The sequence below is a fragment of the Mus pahari genome, chromosome 7 (assembly GCF_900095145.1).
Source record: "Mus pahari chromosome 7, PAHARI_EIJ_v1.1, whole genome shotgun sequence".
Lineage (NCBI taxonomy): Eukaryota > Metazoa > Chordata > Mammalia > Rodentia > Muridae > Mus > Mus pahari.
This window is the reverse complement of record NC_034596.1, coordinates 105790709-105797359: the sequence shown is the minus strand read 5'-3', so window position 1 is coordinate 105797359 and position 6651 is coordinate 105790709. Positions and strand designations below refer to the sequence as shown.

The window sequence follows — 6651 nt, the reverse complement described above, 5'->3', positions numbered from 1 at the left end:
AAGGAGAAGGAGAAGGAAAAGGAAAAGGAAAAGGAAAAGGAAAAGGAAAAGGAAAGAGAAAAGCCAGGTGTGGTAACTCAAGCCTTTAATCCTAGCAATGAGAGGCAGAGGCAGATCTCTGTGAGTTCAAGACCAGCCTTGTCCACATAGTGAGTTCCAGGACAGCCAGGGCTACTTAGTGAGACCCTGTCTAAACACACACACACACACACACACACACACACACACACAGAACCCTACCTCCCCAAGTGATTATCCAATACGCAGTGATCAGCAATGAAATCATACATACAATATGGAATAAGTAGCTTCCATTTATGTATTTAGGAACACATAATTTAAAGAAACAGAATTTCTAAAGAATAGAAGCGGTAAGTTTGAGAGAGACAAGGGGAGTGGTGCACATTGGAAGGGCTCGGGGGAAGGAAGGGAAGGAAGAAAATGATGGAGTTATATTTCAATTTTTTGTTTTTAAAACTGTATTTGCCAGTTGTGGTGACTCAGCCTTTAATCCCAGACTCGGGAAGCAGAGGCAGGTGGATCTCTGTGAGTTCAGGCCAGCCTGAACAGGTCTATAGAGTGAATTCCAGGACAGTCAGGGCTCCATGGAGAGACGCTGTCTTAACTGTGGGCAATCGGTGCCAGCGTTCACATGAGGCTGAGACTCTGAGAAGCACATGTGTGTCAAAGGCTGACCTGGAAGCACTGAGGGTCTGTCCAAAGCCTGCTCTATCTCATTAACTCACACTCTGTCAGGAGGACGGAGGGACCACAGCACCCACTTCACCAAGCTCGGTCTAGTCCTGGGCGAGGTACCTGCAGAGGCCTCTGGACATAAGAGTCCACACTAGGCATCGAAGTCAGGAGAGACCCATGGCTTAAACTGAGCTAATGAGAGGCCGGCTTGGTGGCACACACCTTCAATTCCAGCATTTAGAAGGCAGAGCCAGAAAGATCTCTGAGTTCCAGGCTGGCCTGGTCCACACAAGTTGAGTTGTAGATCAGTCAGGGCCATATACTGATACCCTGACTTAAAACAAAGGAACTCAGAGGTAATAAGAATATTTTAGAACCAAAGAAATCATTTAATTCACACATATACCATTCCCTTAAAAGGCTTTATTTATTTATTCCAGTGTTGTTCATTGCCTAAATCTAAAAATCATGAATCACTTTTACCTCCAAATATTAGTAAAAACAAAGCCACAAGTCAATTTTCATTCAGACTTACTGAGGGTTTTTGTTTTATGTTTATTAGAGTTGAGTGATAGAGATTGACCCAGGGCTTTTACACACCAGGCCAGCGCTCTACCACTGAGCCACACACCCAGGCGTGCTCAGTCCAGGATACTGCCTTGCCATGATGTAATCTGGGCTGGCCTTGCACTCGGTCTTCTGCCTCAGCTTAAGGGCTGGCGGTATAGGGTACACCACCACACTGGACCACAGTGTGCTTCGACCCACGAGGACTAACTACTTTGGCTTGCTTGCTTGCTTGCTTGCTTGCTTGCTTGCTTGCTTGCTTGCTTGCTTGCTTGCTTGAGACAGGGTCTCCCTACATATAGTCCTCTGGCTGTCCTCTGGACTCACTCTGAGGACCAGGCTGGCCACAAACTCACAGAGATCCACCTGCCTCTGCCTCCCTCGTGCTGGGATTAAAGGTGTGCACCATCATGCATGGCCCTCATTAGGAAGGTACAGCCCACACTGACATCAGGATGCCCAGACAGCAAGTAGGCTCTTGTACCAAGTACCTCAACTCCTGTTATGAGGTGCAAGGGGGCTGGTGGCTGGGGGAGCCCCAGCAAACCCCTGAATGGTTAGCAGTAACCTCCTAGAGGCCAAATCCAGACGACTTTCCAGTCCAGCTGGTCTTGACAACCCTCTTCTCCCAGAGTCGCAGGGCACTCTCCCTTGGGGGCTCTGCACCAGGCCGTCGGCGTGATGGCACAGCTGGCCCTCTCTGAATGCTGATTCACTCTCACAGCCATCTCCAGCCTTACTGTCTTAGCTCCAGGCCTGCATCTGTAGCTAGTTCACTGGGCCTCCCACAAGCACCTGGAATTTATCATATCCAAAAGTAAACATCATCTTGTCGTCTCCCCATTCTCTATAACAGGGTGGGTGCCACCAGCCAGTGAGTCACCAAAAACCAAAGAAACTATTCTAAATGCCTTCCTTCAACCAACACTTAGTGAGTGCTGACTGTGCACCAAGCACTGACCAGGAAGGCAAGGGTGGGTGCCACCCTTGCAGAGACGAGGAATGCATGGGCAGACAGACAGTAAACAGAGTTAGTGAAGGTAGGCCAGGGGCTGGCGGTAACTCGGCACTAAAGAGCTGCTTTTACAGGGGACCTAGGGTCAGTTCCCAGCTCACAACCATTTGTAACTTCAGTTCCGAGGGAGCCTTTTCTGGTTGCCTCGGACACCAGGTATACATGTAGTGTGCATACATGCATGAAGACAAACACTAATACACATAAACTTTTTAATAATAATAATAAATAAAGCGCAGCGCTGTCCGTAGGGGGCACTACTGAGAAAGGTCTGCCTTTATCTCAGCTCAGTGCACCTGGCTGCACTGTAGTGGAGTCAGAGCAGCCAGAGAGACGGGTAGGACACTACAGAGAACTTCAGTAGCTGACTCATGGTCCACTGGCATGGTGTGTGTGTGCACAGGCTCACCCTGACACAATGCTGAGTCCCCCAACCCTCGCCGCCTGCTTTTCCCAGACTACTACTGCATTGTAGTTCCCACTGACCACCGACTCAGCCACTACTGCACCGCCAGCCACTGTCCTAACACTCACAAGGCTAAGGTGGATACTTCCTAACCAGCTTGCCCGTTCACAGCACCACCCGCACCACTGCCCTTACCTTCCTGCCCTGACTGCGAAGCCGGCTCTTCTCACCTGCCTCCCGCCTTCCTCCTTCCAACTGCAGAGCAGGAGCACCTCCTTAGCTCTGCCTACCACCACAGGAGCATTTCCAAGCTCCTTGTCCCCTCCCCCATCCCATTGGGAAAGGCCTCAACCACAACCCACTCAGGCCTTATTTCCTCCCATCAGGACCACACATAGCCAATCTGCACTTGCCTCTGAATGTCCAACAAGAGCCTCCTCACCACTCACACTGGGTCTGAGCTCTTTTGGGAACTACCCCCACCAGGATCCCTAATAGTACAGTGTTGCACAGTGGATTCTCAGCACTTAACACGCCCTCAAGCTCACACTTCCACAGTCCTAATCCGGCATCTTTATTCTTTTTGATTTTTACTTCACTTGAGGGAGACTCAGTGTAGCACAAGCTGGCCTCCCAATCCTTCTGCCCCGCCCTCCAGAACGCCTGTGCCACCATGCCCGGCCTTCAAGATTTTCACTCTGCCTCTAAAACTTAACACTATCTTGCTCAGCATGCAAGTCACTTTCTTGTTGCATAATCTGCTTTCTGACAGTAACTCAATTAAGAACTTCTGGCTTCAAAAGTCACTTCAGGTTTTCTTTCTAGTTCTTTTAAGTCAACCACATCTGGAGATTGATTATGGATCCTTACAGATTTTCACTTCTTCCAACCTGAAAAAAAAATGCTTAAAAAATGTTTTCTTTTGGTTTTTAAGAGTTAGTATTTGGGGGGCTGGTGAGATGGCTCATCAGGTAAGAGCACCCGACTGTTCTTCCAAAGGTCCTGAGTTCAAATCCCAGCAACCACATGGTGGCTCACAACCATCCATAACAAGATCTGGCGCCCTCTTCTGGAGTGTCTAAAGACAGCTACAGTGTACTTACATGTGGTAAATAAATAAATAAATCTTAAAAAAAAAAAAAAAAAAGAGTTAGTATTTGGCTGGGCGTGGTGGCACACGCCTTTAATCCCAGCACTCAGGAAGCAGAGGCAGGCGGATTTCTGAGTTCAAGGCCAGCCTGGTTTACAGAGTGAGTTCTAGGACAGCCAGAGCTACACAGAGAAACCCTATCTCGAAAAATAAAATAAAAATTATTTACTTATTTTATGTATATGAGTACACTGTAGCTGTCTTCAGACACACCAGAAGAGGGTATCAGATCCCGTTACAGATGGTTGTGAGCCATCATGTGGTTGCTGGGATTTGAACTCATGACCTCTGGAAGAGTAGTCAGTGCCCTTAACCGCTGAGCCATCCCTCCAGTCCGTATTAATCTTTCTTTAATGTAAACATTTAAGTTGTGGGTAATGTTGGTTTGTTTGTTCTTCCACTGAGGAAGCAGGACCTTTCGGACCTAGGCTACTACCGACCACTCAGTGCCATCTTCAGCCGGGAGACTTTGCTATAGAATATCTCAGGTGTGTAGACCTCACTGCTTCAGGTTTTGCACTTGGAAAAATCCCTGTCCAGATTCCATGCGAGCCCACGCTTTTCTTGCTGTGGATTGTCTTGAGATTTTGCTATGCAGTTGTGGCTCCCAAGTGTGTCCGGGGTACAGGCAGTATATACTGTATATACTGTCACGCCCTGCTAAGTGCTCACCACACACGCTCTCACATCGCTGGTGCTACAGAGAGGTCACCACCAGGTCCCACCCCTCTTGGTTCCACCAGAGCATCAGGCTAGACTGCAACATGCTGCATTCTTTAATGATCTGGAAGGGGCCCGCCCTCCCACATACCACACACTGTGAAATTTTAAATAGAATCATTGCATTCTTACAAATTCTTAGTGCAAAGAACAGTAAGTCAAATTTCCTACCACAACTGAGGCCTGTAGGCAGTCCACGGTAGAAGATCCCTGTGGCATGCTTAGGAGACACAAGGTTGGTCTAGTTTCCTAATGGGGTTTCACTGTCCTATTACAAAGCATTCCAGGCTAATTCTGACCTAAGGCTTGGTCATACTGTATAAAGAGCCTTGGAATTTAAGTAATGCAAAGACTCAAAAACATAGCAGTTTAAATGGTATATAAATTTCTTGTTCTCATACTTTTTAAAGACATCATTTTTGCAAGTACACCAGATTACCATTTAATAACATAACAGTAGCAGGTAGTGGCAATTTCAGCAAAACACAGCTGGAAACGGCCTGCAAACTTCGTTATAAAGCCATCCACTCAATCACACATTAATATTACTTTATTAACATCTTAATTTTTTTTACGGGAAGGGGGCTCCACATGTAACAAGGAAAAGCACTCCAGGCCGGGCACATTCAGGTCACCAGGGAGATTCCACACCCGGCCACTGAAAGAAAGAGACTGGCTGGCCACTGGCCACGGACCACAGCATGACAGCACGCCACCCAGGGCGGTGCCGGGGAGAGGTGGGGGCTAGAAGGAAGGGGAGGCCTGAGACAAAGCCAGTCGGCTGACCCCCAACACACACACTACCACCACCACCTCCTCTTCAGGACCTCAGCAGAAAGGCTTTGGGTCCCTAAGCCCACAGCTGCCATTGGAAGGCCGCCCCCGCCCCGAGGCCTGAGTCAGGGCGGGGCCCTGAACACAGATGGGACAGAAGCCTGAGGGACACAGGAGGGGAGTGGAGGAGAAGGGGCAGGAACGGAAGCCTTGAGTGCAGGCAGAAAGGGCTGAGCCCCAAACCTAGAGGGTCACGGACGAAGAAGGGACAGGGACCTCAACTCAGAGAGGGACAGGCAGAGATAGGACAGGACCCGAACCAGAACAGGAAGGGAAGGGACAAGAGCTTCAGCCTGGATATGCAGGCAGAACGATGACGACAAAGACCCCAGACAGGAGGGGCGCAGGCAGTGACAGGGAAGGGACCCAAAGCAGGGGCGCAGGTAGACAGGGACAAGGACCTCAGACTGGAGGAGCCCAGGGACGTGACAAGAGACCCGAGCCTAGAAAGGCGCAAGCGAAGAAAGGGCAGAAACCCCTGCCTGGATGTGCGCGGGCTGAGAGAGGACAAGGACCGCAGACTGCTGGCGCGCAGGCAGAGGTGACAAGAGACCGGAGCACGGAGGGGCGCGGGCGGAACGCAGAAGGAACCCCAGGGTGCAGACAGGGATGGAAAGGCCGGGGAGGAATCTGTGTTCGGGCGGAGGAGCAAAATCTCAGCCTGCAAGGCCGGGTGCAGATGCGGCGGTGGACGGAAAGGTCCAGAAGCCTCAGCCCGGAAGATGCAGGCGGGAAGGGGTCGCGGCCGCGTCTGGAGCACTGCGCACCAGCCGCGCGGAGCCCGGGGCGGGGCGGGGACCGGGCCGCGCACTCACCGTCCGATCGGGAGAGCCGCGCTCGTCGCGCTGTCACCGGCCGAGGCCGCGCAGAGCCCAGCCGCCTCAGCAGCAAGCGGCGCCTCCGCAGCCGCCTCGCAGCATCCTCACCCTGACCCGCGCTCCGCAGCCTCGCGCCACCCTCCGCCGCCGAAAATGGCGTCGCCGGCGCCGCGCCCGCCCCACAATGCTGTGCGCCGTGACGTCACCCGCCCTCGCGCCGCCGGGCGGGGCTCAGGGGAAACTGAGGCTGGGGTCCGCAGCCGGGAGCTCTCCACGAGCCTCTAATCCGTGTGTGGTGGCCTCAGGCCGGGAGGCTTTCCTCGCCGCGCCTCCACCCGTGGAGGAGGGGAAGGACGCCAGGCGGCCAGGACCCACCCTCTGCGGCTCGCTCCTGGCCGCAGCTCTCGCTCGACCTCCAGCCTGGCCCAAAGGGCAGGCTTGCCAG

The 6651-nt window shown here is 51.9% G+C and overlaps 1 protein-coding gene across 15 annotated transcripts in view; it reads right to left on the bottom strand.

The window, feature by feature from the left end:
- Klc1 (kinesin light chain 1) overlaps positions 1–6392 on the bottom strand; it is a 49229-nt gene extending 42837 nt beyond the window's left edge. For 10 of the 15 annotated variants that reach the window (XM_021202756.2, XM_029541218.1, XM_021202757.2 and 7 more), the window contains exon 1: positions 6204–6392. The gene's annotated coding sequence lies outside the window, so the exon portion shown is untranslated. The remainder of the gene's footprint in view (positions 1–6203) is intronic. The other 5 variants (XM_021202758.2, XM_029541220.1, XM_021202759.2 and 2 more) reach the window with 1 other exon arrangement.
- Positions 6393–6651: the final 259 nt, after the last annotated feature.